At 42.0% G+C, this 14,291-nt stretch overlaps 1 long non-coding RNA gene across 2 annotated transcripts in view; it reads left to right on the plus strand.

Annotated features, from left to right (window-relative positions):
- LOC136053087 (uncharacterized) overlaps positions 1 to 11,303 on the plus strand; it is a 30,129-nt gene extending 18,826 nt beyond the window's left edge. The window contains exons 3-4 of one of the 2 annotated variants that reach the window (XR_010622592.1): positions 5,975 to 6,100; positions 9,584 to 11,303. This is a non-coding gene — a long non-coding RNA (uncharacterized LOC136053087). The remainder of the gene's footprint in view (positions 1 to 5,974; positions 6,101 to 9,583) is intronic. The other variant, XR_010622593.1, reaches the window with a different exon arrangement.
- Positions 11,304 to 14,291: the final 2,988 nt, after the last annotated feature.

Raw genomic sequence — 14,291 nt, forward strand, 5'->3', positions numbered from 1 at the left:
TGGCATGGGTAGCTGGACAGCCACAGCCCAGCCTAGCCCTGCAAAGAGATATTTTCACAGCTTCCCATGTGAGTTTTGTTGCTCACATGTCTGTGGCACACAGCTGGCTGCTACCCTGCTTTCTTCCAAGGCTGGCCCCTCCATTCTGCTGCCCTGCACTGGGCAGGCAGGCACTGGGCAGCCAAGCTAAGGTGATACCTGACTTCTGTTCTTTTCTAGTCTCTGCAGTGCTGCACATTATTACATTCCTTCAACAGTTTCTAAGGAGAAAAGTGAGTCACGTTGCTTAGTTTTCCCCATTCTCATAGAGAGGAGCCATGGTTTTTTTTTTTTTTTTTTTCCCTGCAAGTTATTGTATTGTTCCTCTTTATGGTGTGGCTCTGATTTAGTGCTGGATGAAGCTCAAAAGGAGGATTAGTGTAAATCTACTCCCATATGCTTGGATGCATTTCTGCACCCTGTCTATACCATCCTTACTGCTTTTGATGGGAAAAGCTGGGCTATAAACCTGATGAGAGCAGGCTCCCATGCAAGATGTTTAGTGTTTCCTGCTTTCACTTGGGCCAGTGATACAGCACATCCAGCACCATTCGATCCTTTAGCTCTCGGTCATGGTCTTGTCAGAAATTCAGAAAATCACTATGGCAGAAAATGAATAGGGGAATAAAAGAAAGTTGATTTTTTCTCCGCTTTAATAATGGGTAGATTTGGGTTTAGTTCCACCTTTGGCTGAAATTTTGCTGCAGGATGGGCACAGGTAGAATGTTTTTATTTGAATGTAATTGGTTCATCCATCTTTTAGATGATGCCACTGAAGTGTGAGTCCATTTTTATGGTCCTCAGAGAGAATCTGTGCTCCTTTTTAAGAGATGCACCTTCTGGGGAAGGTAGGGCTGACTATAAAAGCCCTGATTGTATTGTATTCAAGCAGACCAGGAGCACAGGAGGGGAGAAACAGAGACGGCGATAGAAGGAAGCAGAGATTTTCCAAGTATATGAGAAGTGTTATGCTTTGGTATCACAGGTTTTGCTATGCCTAATGCTTGGGCATTTTCTGGATGGTAATTGAATTGCTTAATAGCCAAACACCAAGCTGTATTGAACTCGATCCTAAAACTGCTGTGCTATTGCCATTTGGGGGCTTTCTTCTTTACTTGTCCTTTTCTGAAGAATTTCTCAATAGTATTGTAATCAGTCACTCATTTTTTGCCGATTCTCCTCTCTCCATTACAAGCGTGTCTGAGTTTGTGAGGGAGAGGCTCTGTTTTCTCAACCAAATCTTCCATTCCTTGGTCTGTTAATAAGCGAATATTAACATAGGAGGTTTGTCTGAAAATACTGGCTCTTTCCATACCTGTGTAGTCCACTGGATGCAAGGAGGGGTTCCAGCCAGGCAGGCAAAGGCACCTTTTCCGTGTACCCCAGCCGGGCTCCTTCTTTGCTCCCCGAGTTTCTCTCACTCCATACAATGGCTGACATTGTCTGCGAGGAGCAACTCAGATTACGGCCCCCTCCAGCTGTGCTGCCCCTGACCTTGCTCCTGCCCCTGGCTGCCCACACTCTGCCCTCCCTGCAAGCACGGGGACTTCAGCCGAGCCGGCTGCTGCCTGTGAGTGTTGATTCAGGTCTTGAGGGTGGCCTCAGATGCGTTTTAACAGGCGGCACAGGCACTCCACAGGGATAACATGGAATGATTATTTTAGGGCAGATTTTCCCCTAAAAAAACCCATAGTTCTACATGCACGCAGTTTGATCTTCACACAAAGGATTTATATAAGAACTCACTTCCTTCTGTCGGTTATGAAAAAAAGCATGCTGGCGGGATTTAGGGAAGTGTGCAAGCTAGAGGATAGCTGCAGACAAAAGAGAGTTTTTCTTCTAAGAACATCCGCACAGCTGGAGCCCTGGCAGCGCTGCTGTCAGAATGCTGAGGTGTTACCTGGTCGGGGCAAGGCACAGTGTCTGCTTGGCATCCTCCTGACACACAGATTTGGCCAGCAGTTTTCAGAGTGCTGTTCCCTGCCTGCACCCACATACGCATGCACAAAGTTTTTCCATTCAGTGCCCGCTTTTTGGGAATCTTCTACCCCGCCAGTATGCTGTGCTCCGATGAGGAGTGTAAAGGTGGAGGAAGAAACTCTTTGTGACTCCTTTACCTGCTAAAGAGAGACCAAGCTCACCTGGGCTCTCAGGAATAACACTGCTGCAGTGGCTCTACACCAGCCCAAAGCCATCATCCCAACTCCTAGGTACCCTGCAAGAACATGTCTTACATCTCAGAGCTGATAGACTTAAAGATGGGTCCGCTGGAGGAATGACCAACTGGGTTAGGAAAGATGTTCCCTTTTAGCACCTGCACCCAAAAAAGTATTTATTGGGTCAGACCACCACCCACGAGCATAGAACCATCTGACTTCAACCTTCTTCGTGACGAGAAGGAAAATGTGTGCATCAGTCTGAAGCTGCTCAAGTTCTGTCTAGCTTGGACTGGCCCCGTTCAGCCCATCTCTGCCTCCCTAAGGGGAGCAAGTGCCAAATGCAAAGATAGAGCTTATGTGCTTGCCTTTAATGTAGCGTGATGCTGATAACTGAATATAAGCAGGGATGAGGCTTTAGATCTTACTCAAATCTCAGTGTAACTTTGAGGTTGTCAGATGGTACTGAAGTGAGAGATCTAGAGTAGGAATATTAGTGAACACAAAAGTCATGATATTTACTCAGTTTATGCATTTTCTCTCTTTTCTTTTCATGAAACTTGCATAACTGGCATGTAATTGTTTTGCTAAGTGAGCCTTGAAAGCAAAAGTCTCGATAGCTGTCAAATATCTTCTTTGTAGTACAGTGTGTTGTCCTCAGAAGCTAATCAGTAGAACTTGCTCAGAAGAACTTAATCAGCAGAACTGAGCACATTGTCAGTGCTTAACAAATAATAAATTATAATATTAACAACAGTTCCTTTTGACACAGCCTATCAAACTTTTGCTTTATTTCAGGATGTGCCTTCCTTTCCTCTAGTTAAGTTTTATACCTACCATCGCTCTGCTTACTACAGCTGAGAGGATGGGTGATACAGCCTAACAGGGTGGAAGTATTGATCAAAATGAAACTTTGACAAATGGCTGAAACAGAATCTTGAGAAAGTTTCTGGATTGCTCCTTTTCATTCAAAAAGATAATTTCAGAATGAATTTGATCGGTTCGATTGTTCAAAGGTAAAACACTGTGCTTACAAGTTAATAGAGTCACTTTAGAATTTCCTGAATCTTTTTTTTCTTTTTTTTTTTTAAGAGATACTCATTAGGCTTTCCTTACAGAAAGGTGAACGTATCCAGCAGCACGTCTATTATTATTAATTGTTATTATTACAAGGGGATTGGATAGCTCAGAGGGTTGTTAACAGATCTGAGGCTATCACTTCTTTGTCACCACTGTAATTTGGCTCAGGCTGGGAGTTACTGACAATCATTTCATTTTCTGATTGTTTGGTGGTTTATGTGCAATTAGTCGGTGGGTTTTATTCACTTCCAACAAGATGTATATGCACATTATAAAGAAAACCACCGGGTCAGCTCTAAGCTGCTGCTAATTGTCTCAGGCTTAAATGGAGCCGTGTCAATTTATCCCAGTTGAGGATCTGACCAAGGATCACAACTGGCATTAATTAGCAGATGTGTTATCAGACTCCGCGGAGGTGCCCTGGGTTGAGTGACGGCAGGCCAACACCATGCTTGGTGCAGGCAGGTGGGAGCTCTAGGTCCCCACTATAGGCGCCTTGGTAGCTTTTCTGCTGCACGACATTGCTGTGCCACCAGCCGTTGTAAAAATTACCCCCACAGCTGAGCATGGACAGTCAGAGCCCAAGCAATGCAAGGCTGCTACTAAAATCAGGGAGGGGGGAAAGGAAGGAGGTGTAATGCTGGAATGACTCACCCTGGAGCTGGATGTGCCTAAAACTGCTCTGCTAGTTCTAAGTGAAACCACCGACCCTGATTTTATGGGGGTAAGTGTGTACCATCTGAGCTAATACCAGTGCTGGCTGAAGATGCATGACAGAAGGGTGAGCAGGAATCTGCTGAAAACACAGCTACCCAAAAGCCACAAAACAAACCTGGACCTCTCATTGCTCAGGGAGTAATATCTTCAAGCCTTCACCAGCCACTCATACTCTACAAACTTGCTCCACTTCAAAGTCTCCATGCTTTTCAGTATACTTGAAAACATCTTCTCACTCTACGACATTTTTGTTGTAACCCAGGAAAGAGAAAGAACAGGAGAGTGGCAGTTAGGTAGTAGCAGGAACACAGAAGTCATTAGGCTAATCTAGATGATGGGAAGATGCAGAATAGTTTAGCAGTGTGCAGTAATAACTGTTATCTGCAAAATGTCCATCAGCACTTCTGCAAACTCTTTCCACCATTCTCAACAAGATAATAAAAGATAAATCTAGTTGCAGGCACCAAGCTTTTGCTTTTTCTCACCTTCCTCTTAACATTCTTTTCCAAGACACATCTGGGTCCTTCTCTGAATAGACACCTCTGGGCCCAAAGCTACAAAATGAGATGACTGAGGCTTGTGTGGGATATAGATATCAAGGCTTGGAATTCCAGTCCACACATCTGTAAAGTTCATCACCTGTATTTTTTGCTAATAAAGATCCCAATACATCTGAAATCCTTCTCCTGCTTGTGCTTGTTGGCCAGACAGTCACCAGCTTAACTGGGCTGAACTTCAGCAAAACCTCTTCAAAAAGCATGCTGGCAAAGCATGTGTAACACACAGCAAGTACTGAGCAGCACAGAACGCACAGCAGCTGTCTTCACTTTGCTTCAAAGTAAATATCTTCACTGTCCACCTCAGCTTCAGGGATTTCAAGCCCTTATCTCTATCTGCAAAGAGAGAAGGAACTCTGTTCAGGAAGCTACAAGTATTCATGGGGGAAGGTATTTTCTATACTTGCTGCTGTAGTGTGCTGACGTGGATGTGGTTCTCTGGGAGGAGTTTAAAGCAATAAGGTGGAGAATAGGATACATTTTCCAGCCCCCCTGTGCTGATTTAGCTTGCTCTATGCTTAGCTGTTTCAGATTGGCACAAGATAGAGAATTTTGCTCAGTATACTCATTGCTGTGTAAGGTGTTTCAAAAACACTGGCTTTGCAGCCTAATGAAAATGCAGTGATTTTTCAGAAAAATCAGTAGAACATATCCTCTAAGGATACACAGATGTAGTGATTATTGGAGTTTTAATTAAAATAGCAGGTAAAATAAGTATTATGGTATGTTATTATTTCAAAGATAACAACAGAATAAAGGTGCCCATTTCTTTCTCGAGTGCAATTTTCTAAATGAAAAAGTAAACATTAATATCTTCAGCAATCTTGCTGATCTTGTACGATAATTTAGAAAAATATCTCTATTAGGGATAGTTATATATGCTTTTTGTTGGAAATGCAATCACACAATATGCACATAGCTGCAATCTGTAGACAGATTAAGTAAATTAAATCACTCAACGTCTTTTTTCAATAGCTCTGAAGTTAAAAGTAATTTGCAAAGAAAATACTCAGTTTCAATTGGTTTGTAATATCTGTTAATGATCTTTGGAAAAATTTCTGATAACACACGGGAATTCCCTCAGGGACAGGGTTGTGAATAAGTGGATTTTTTTAAGTTTCAGATGTCATTAGCTAGTGATTTCTTTGAAGTAAAAAGCTGCTACAGAATAAATTGCAGAGGTTTACGAGTATACAGGACAATCCTTTTTGTGAATAACATACATTTTTTTTTCCATAGCACTTTCTGCCCCCAAAAGAAGAAATGTAAGATCTAACTTGTCATTGCAAACAGACTGGAATCACAACGGCACTGGGATTTTGTGCTTACTTTCTGTGTCTTTATATGAATGTACAGTGTAAATCTAGTTGAAGGATCTATTTTGCTCCCTTTTGATGTGATTCTTTATTATTTTTTCCCTGGCAGATAACTTTTTCAGCCCACAAATATGAAACACTTTCTGTGACTGAAATGGCTCTAGTACAGCTATTCCCTAGAAGACATCCTCCCTGATTTCTTGCAGTGCCTGTAAGATTACTGAACTTGCAGCAGGTAAGTGCAAACATGCAGAAGAGGGCCTCTGTTCTTATGGTGCTCTCTCAGAATGAATTCTCTATCACCTTTTTTAAAGTTCAGGGGTAAGCCAGGTACCAGAATAAAGTATCATTTCTCAGAAGGACCAGTGAGATATCTCCTGCCCTCTGTCTCCGTTTCAAGATATATCTGGAATAGAGCAGAGAAGCAGGGGCGCCACAGATACAGCTACCCCTGGGGTAGCTGCTGCAAGGTTCAGCTCTACAATATGACCATGGCCAGATGGGGATGGATCTTACATTCCCATAGGTTCTTGTGTGTGTGTGAAGTGCATGAGGCTGGGAACGGCATGAAGGGATGCTGATCTGGGTGATGGGAGGCTAAGACTCCATGGCATCCTATTGCTGATTAAAAGACAAGTCTAGTTGCAGCCATTGAGCCTTCAGTTTTCTTGCCTTACTCCTAACCTGTTTTCCCAAGAATTTGTTTGTCTCAGGATGCTTTTTCCTTATCTACAGGCAGTGCTATAAGGCATACCATACTACAATGAACGTAGCTACTCACTCCATGCAGGGTTGTGGGAGAAAGTTTTGCACAGCTCTAGTAAAAGAGGTGAACAGCAACTGGTTTGAAAAGCCTCCTAACCTTCCCTGGATCTCTGAAGGCCCAGCGTAGGATTCTTCACCCATACTGATTATCCATAAGTAGATCAGACAGCATCTCATTTCCTAGACACAGACGTTCAGTGGTGCTCTGCAATAGCTTCAAGAGTAAAGAAGCATCCTCCTGGCTGCTTTCGAGCAGTCACTGGCACTGGTCAACCATAACACACCTTGTCTTTGCCAGAAGCCAATACCAGACAATATGAAAGGTGACTCCCCCTTCCTTCCTGTGTATTTAAATGTATAACAGCTTACCATGGAAGATGATCCCTTTCTGACTCCATCTATTGACTAGCTTTTACGAAGAACTACTGACACTATTACATAATACCTGTTAGTAAAACTCTCACAGATTGTTTTTTCAAGGCCAGGAACAACCATTATTATCATCCAGTCTGATCTTCTGCATAATATATGCTACTGAACTTAACCCAATCTGAACTTGGTACGTAGATTTGCTTTTATGTCTAAAAATGCCTCCTCATTTACAAATATGATACTGTTTCACCGAGTACTATCTGTGCAGCAGCAAGTTCCATTAATTAACTGTACATTGTTTGGAAAAGCAATACCTCTTATCCGTTTGAAATTCTATACCTCTTCGTTTCACCTTGCAGGGTAGGAAAGGGTTTTTATTCCTTTGCTACTAATTAGGCCGGAAGATCGTGAGGACAAAATGTTATTTATATTATAGTCATGCTTAAGTAGGGCTCTGACGAAGCCTGGAGATCCCACAGCACAAAGTGAGGGAAACTGCAATTCCTTTAGGGCTGAGACTATTTGAACAGACGAATGGCACATTTTCAAAAGAGCTGAATGATTTCACCAAAAAGAATGTCAGACGAGGCAATGCATTCATACTTCTGAATCACCTATACATTTCTGAAAAATCAGTTTCTGAAAAGTTTGAAGGAAAGAAAGGTATGGAAAAACAAAGTTCCTGTAGCCAAGACTAAAAAATGTTTGGTATATGGTCATCGAAAATAAAAATGTGTTGCTAATATGGAGCTCTTTGTCCACTGTCCATAGGTCACTTTGGCTTCCAGAAGCTCATGATCTTAAAGTCCTCCCTTTAAAAGAGCAGGATACACTGAGGAAAGTACTACATCTTCTTCATGCGTGGTCCCCAAAGCTTTTGCCTAGGGGCCAAGGACAACTATGTTAACTCGGGCAATAATGGTTGTCCAAGTTTATGGAAAGGGTTCACTTGAGATTTGCAGTCCCATGAGGGTCAGTCGGCCTTGAGAGATTGGCTGGGGTTTGTGTTCTTTTCTCTCTTCTCAAGAAATTCCCCATCCTTTTGACTTTTATCATTTTTTATTGCCATTCTCTGGACTTGTTCTATTTCTACTTTCTTTTTTACAGGGATGAGGTGACCAAATTTGAAGACAGTATTCAAAGTGAGGATGTGCCACTGATTTATATAATGGCATTATAATATTTTCCATATTATTCTCTAAAACTCTTTTCTTCATACAAACCCCTTAAGATTCTTTTTAATTCTTTGAACTATAGTGCCTTTTAACATCTGTAGTTTACTCTGATCAGATTTTGACAAAGGAATAAAAGGCTCCATTTTTCACATAGAATTTTATTTATTGTTTGAACTTTAGAGGGGAAATTGGTTAACTTACAATTTAAAATTCTTGGCAATGTAGACCATTGGACAAGGATTTCATTATCAGCCCCTCTATACTTTCTGTAGAAATGCGCAAACCTGAAAGTTGGTGGACAAAGTCTTGGCTCAAAAGATATCACTTATGTATTATAAACATATCCAAAGACTTAGTTTGGAGCCAGTAGTGTCCCAAAAAATGTCAGAGAGATCCTTGTTCTGTACACCCTTCCTGGTGCAGTGTGCCAGGGCCAAGCACTGACGTGCTGCACGTCCAGACAGTGCGTGTGTGACTGGAGCCTGAACGTTGCCATCTCCTGTTTACCTTCCTGCGTACTTCCACAGTAGGTCAGGGAAAGACCCCTCTGAAAATGATTCTCTTGATGGCTGTGGAGGGTGAGTATCTTGCTCTCATGTCACAGCTGGGCACGATGCCTTCATCAGGGTATTAGAAAAGGCTCTGGGAAAACAGTTACATCCATTCTATTGCCTAAGACACTTCCTGCAGCTACTGACTCGCCTTCGAGTTACCAATCCAAATGCTGACCCTGCCTGACCCTACTTATCTTTTAAAAGCTGACAAGATCACAGCCTGAAGCAGTATAGCCACAGGCTCAATACTGGCTACCAAAATGTCTGTTTAGTATTTTCAAAAAAGCTGCTCTTAAGATTTACAATACAAGCTGCTGGATACATGGACAACACCGAAACACAACCCTGACCCCTGAACATTCAGCCCCACTTACACAGAAATTTGTGCCTCTCGAGGGGCCAGCACTGAGTGGTTGCAAAATAGTTATTCCCTACCTGCAAGTGAGCTGGAATTGAAGCATCACAGGATTGTATGCATTCAGATACTGGGTAAAAGCATTTCAAAACTACAGCCTTGATTGCAGAATTCATGTCAGCTTCTTTCATTAGCTGCATTACTGCTTTAACAATAGAAAAGCTCTGCCCATTTTGTGTAATATCTTTTCTTGGCTTAGTATAGAAAATTGTCCTAATTCTTCTGTGACCAAAGCAGTTTTTAATCAGAAGTTGTTTTCAGAGAAACTATAAGTTTCTTCCCTAGCAAACACTCATGAAAGAAAACACATATTTTTCTGAGTATTTCTAAGGTTAAATGGATAAACTAGAGGATCAAGCTGGTTTAGTTGTTTGTGCATTCATACAAAAAATAAATTCATGGTTACTGTGGAGTGTTTTTTTTTTTTTTTTTATAAGCAGCAAAGACATGGAAAAGAAACTGAGGTCTTATTGCTCCTGTTGGAAACTTCTACTGACAACAACAAGAGTTGGACTGAGCCCAGAGAAACCAAATACACAACAGTTGCAATGAGTTGGCCATACAAGCAAGGAAAATCACAGATAACAGATACACACAAATTAGTAATGTTCCTTTAAGGTCATCCAGTATAGCTTGCTGACAATCTTGTCTCCTGTGGTATATTTTTGGTTGATTTGGATGCCTAGATTAAATGTTCTAAGTGATTCTGTGTACCTAAGGAGAGATTATGCTGCCTAGTATATCCTGTTAGAAGTTTACTTTTTCCTTTCTTAACAACATCATATTTCTCCCAGTTATGTTCCTTTGCAAACCTCCTTATTTTCCTTCTACAATGCTATTTTTCTCCAATGTCTTTAGACTAGTGTGATGTTCCATTTAGTCAACATTAAGTCAGTTCATACCTATTTAGATCATTTAATCCTCTCTGATAAATCAGTCCTTTCAGTCTCCTGGTTATTTTTTCCAGCCCTTGTTGTCCCACTTTCGTCTGTCAGTACTTCTTAGCTATAAGATTTTACAGATGTGGTGCATTTATCTGAACTATCAGCAGGTTTGGCACAGACTTGAGCACCCTCAGTGTCTTCTCTCTGAAAACAACTCCTCATGCGCTCAAGGGAAAGCCACTGGCATTCTGAGCAGACAAGCAGTCAGAGCATCCTGTTCAAACCATTTCCTCTGTACCACCTGTTTTACAAAAAGCATTTAAATATTTAACACTAACATTTAAAATCAAAAAACAAGTATGTATTACTATGGATTAATTATATTTTTTCATAATGCTAAGAAATATAATGGCAGAGAGGAAAATATATTTGTTGTTTTTGGTATTTTTGAACTCTTGGTCACAGACATCACAATCTAAAATTATGGAAGACGTTGTCTTGTCTAGTAACTATATTTAGGTGCCACTGGAGTACACTGTAGAAAGTAATTATATATGTAGTCACAAGCCTGGCTGTTCACGTCAGGCAATAAATTCTGATCAACAAACAACACTCCTTTAGTGCTAAATGAAATCTTGCCTGTAATTGAATGTCTTTACCTTTGTGTTCTGTTGGATTGAAGGAATATCATTTTAATCTGCTCTCTTTAAATTTTCATTAAGGAACGTTTCAGCTACCTGCAGCCTCATCTGATGATGTTTAATGATATCAGCTAGCTCATTCTTCCGTGCACCAGCAGGGGCTTCTTTAAATTGGTCAACTATACAGAACATTATTTTCAAGTTTAATGTACTTGGAATCAACCTTTTAAGATAGTGATGTCTCTACAGACAGTTTGCATACATAGCGCACACACATATGTGCATGTGTATGTATGCATATATATGCGTAAGTGCACACATACATAGAGAAACACTGATCCTATTCACCTTCTTGAAAACATTTCAGCTAGTATTAGCATAAATGTGCTGTTAAGTTGGCAGTGTTATACGTTTTTGTTGGAGTTTACTTCTGTAACCTAAAATCAGGCAGATAAGCTGTGAAACTCATGCAGCTGATGACATAATGCTGGGATCTCATGATGCTGAATCTCATATTTCTAGGAGTAAAGGATGGATTTTTCTTTCTGGAATTATGCGGCCTGTTGCAGTATATGCTTTCTTGTTTTCATGTGGGCACCGAGATGTTCAAGCCATTAAATGTATATGGTATAATGAGTCCTGTGTTCCTTATTTATTCTAAAGAAGGCATTAACTTTCTATGGTTGTTTTATTGTATAATAAAGCCAACTACTCTAAGAATCTGTGATGAACACAGCAATAAGCTGTGACAATATGCATAGTTACATTTAATAGTGATGTCCAAATGTACATATGTGTGCATAAATAAGCATATATGTATATTCAAGCACTCAAAGGGAGATAAATACATAAATTAAATACAATCAATTAGAATGTGGTGTACATGGATTCAAAGCTTACCTGTTATGGCTGTGTAAAGGGGGAAATCTGAGTCACAAAGGCACACATGAAAGTAAAGCTCAGTACACTCCATTGGCTCGTTACCATTATGCTCAACAGTGACAGGCTGTATGTTAAGACGGGGAACCAGCAGACATTCGCCATGACAGCTGGTTCAAAACAGAGCTTTCAAAATAGTGCAACACCCCTCACTTCCTTCCAGATCCTGGTGTTTGCCAGCAGCACTTAGCTGAGGCTGGCTCTTAAGGTCAGATGTTCAGATACAAGTTGTTTGAAATGAATCTACTTCTCTGTGTTTGAACTGTATATACATGTTCAGTGTAGCATCTAGGCTGTTCATGAATTTTTCTTTGAGTCCACATGTGAGTAGTGCTTGGCTGTTCCTGAAAAAATGGTGGATGTTTCTCCCCGATACCGTGCTGTATTTGCCTGAGATTGTCCTCTATCGAATTCTCCTTTCTTTTGTGGGTTACATAAAATGAGAGCCATTCACAGGCTTCTTGTTTTCACTGAAAAAAAAAGAAAAAAGAAAGCACAGCCCCTCTGTTGAGAAATAGAAGCAAAACGGGTTCTCTTTAACATCACCCACATCACATGCACTGCTCAGTCAATTAGGTACAGAGCATAAAAAATACTTAGTTTGTCCTGTGTGACTTTTCCCAGTAGATACATATAGAATCTGGAAATAAACACTCTCCTCCTTTGGAAGGAAATGCAAACAGGGTTTATCTATTTGCATTTGAACTCAGTGAAAAATAACCAGGCACAAAAAGCAAGCTTGAAGGTATAAGTAAAGCTAAATTTCAGCAAGCTGAATTCTGCCACACTGTTATAATTGCTACACGAAACATGAGCTAATTTGTTGTTGCACTGTGCTGGTGAAATAGGTACGCATTATATATGGGGTAGGTAGGGGAGCTTACACAGGGATGCTGTTGACTTTGTTGAGCAGACAGTGTGTGGGGTGCATGCCATCAACAACCTTGTGAAAATGAGGCTGGTAAACCGGCTTGGTCTCAGAAGTGACTTCAGAGTGGGTAGAATAATATTTAATAACTATTATGAATTATAGCCGCAGCACAGGAATACCAAGTGTGTGCAGTTTACCTTTTACCATATCACCGGGGGACCCTGAACCCTGAGTGTCAGATCTTTAGAGGAGTTCAGACAGCTAAACGTACTGCTGCCTGGGGATCTTCAGTGCTGCCCATACACATCCCTCCTAATGCAATCAAGGAGATCCAGGTATCAGGGCTCTTCAGAAAAGCATTGATCAGTCTCTCGGGCAGCTCTACTGTGTTCCCGGAGTATTGACCCTGCTTCAGCTGGAGGTGCCACTGGGGAGGTGCTGAGGTGAGTGGGATGAGGCCGTGCTCATTTCTGGAGGAGGTACGGCTCTCCTACAGGCCAGAGGCATGTGCAGGGCCACATCCCTGCAGCAGGCCTGCTGGGCTTACTGATGCTCAGCCTGCCAGCTCCAGTGGTACACAAGCAGTGTGGGTACGCACTGTGGCTGGCGATGCTCCTGTTTGACATCAGCCTTCCCTCCTGGATCGGGGCCGCTGCTGATTGCTGAGGGGTGGCCAGGAGCAGCTCCCTCTGGTGAACCTCTTTTGTGCTTTTATCTCCCTCCTCTTGGCAGTGAGCTGCCACTGGCTGCCAGCCACGGCCCACTCGCCCTCCCCAGTGCCCAGCCAGCATGCTCAGCCAGTGCCTACTTCTCTTCCAGCAGCTGGCCCTACTTCTCCTCCACAGCTGGCTGCTGCCCCCTACTGTGGTAATTATTATTTATGATGGATATTCAGTGTACATTATGTGTCCAGAGTCCAGTACAGTCTGAGTCAATACCAGTGTCCCACTGTGTATGCAGAAGCACACAGCAATATGCCATTGTTCCACACGTATACTCACCCGGCTGTCATGCAGGGATAGACTGAGGGGGAGGGAGTGAAGGTGGCTGTTGGCACCTATTAGCACTATCTGATGTGACACGTACTCTGTGTCCTGTGTTACCTGACTCTGACGACAGCACAGCTGAGTGCAGAACTGCTTTTCTCCACCGTGCTATCAATAGCAGGTCTCCTGCAATTCGTGCTATCGAATGGGAAACACACAAGGTGGTGGTTGCTGCTCTGCATCAGCTTAACTCCCTGATGCTTTGAAGGTAGATATTGCTTGGTGCTCAGCTGCTGTCGAGAAGTGATGCCCTTAGACCTCAGCATAGCTTTGTTGGGCATCACTTCATTTCCTTTTTCTCTCCCCAGCTGTCTTTCTCAGGAGTGTCTGATCGTGCCAGTCCCTTGTTGCATACGTCTTTCTCCTTTTTGCCCTTCACCCTTCCTTCCCACCCTGCCTCCGTAACTCCCTTACCCTCAGGCAAATACAGCAGAGCTTTAACTTCCGCATCTTAGTATAAAAGCAAAAGCACCTGGAAGAAGCAGTGTCCTACATACGTTTAGAAAAATATGGAGTCTTAAACATGCTTCAAACACACATGTACTGTGTGAGAGCCAGCTTCTCAGCTGTAGGGGTTAGGTTTTTCTCTGTTAAAGATGATGGAGCAATACTGTTTCATGGAAGCTAAGGATCTGTCCCAGTATGTAAATGTAAATATCTATTTTTACAAGCCCTCCTACAGTTTGCTTTAAAAGAAAGCTTTCTTTATAGGCACTGAACACATACAACCCAGTCAGAAATGTCCCACTTTCTGTATTTTGTTT

This window comes from Cyrtonyx montezumae, unplaced genomic scaffold, assembly GCF_038088225.1.
Source record: "Cyrtonyx montezumae isolate F1298 unplaced genomic scaffold, pur_monq_1.0 scaffold_3, whole genome shotgun sequence".
Lineage (NCBI taxonomy): Eukaryota > Metazoa > Chordata > Aves > Galliformes > Odontophoridae > Cyrtonyx > Cyrtonyx montezumae.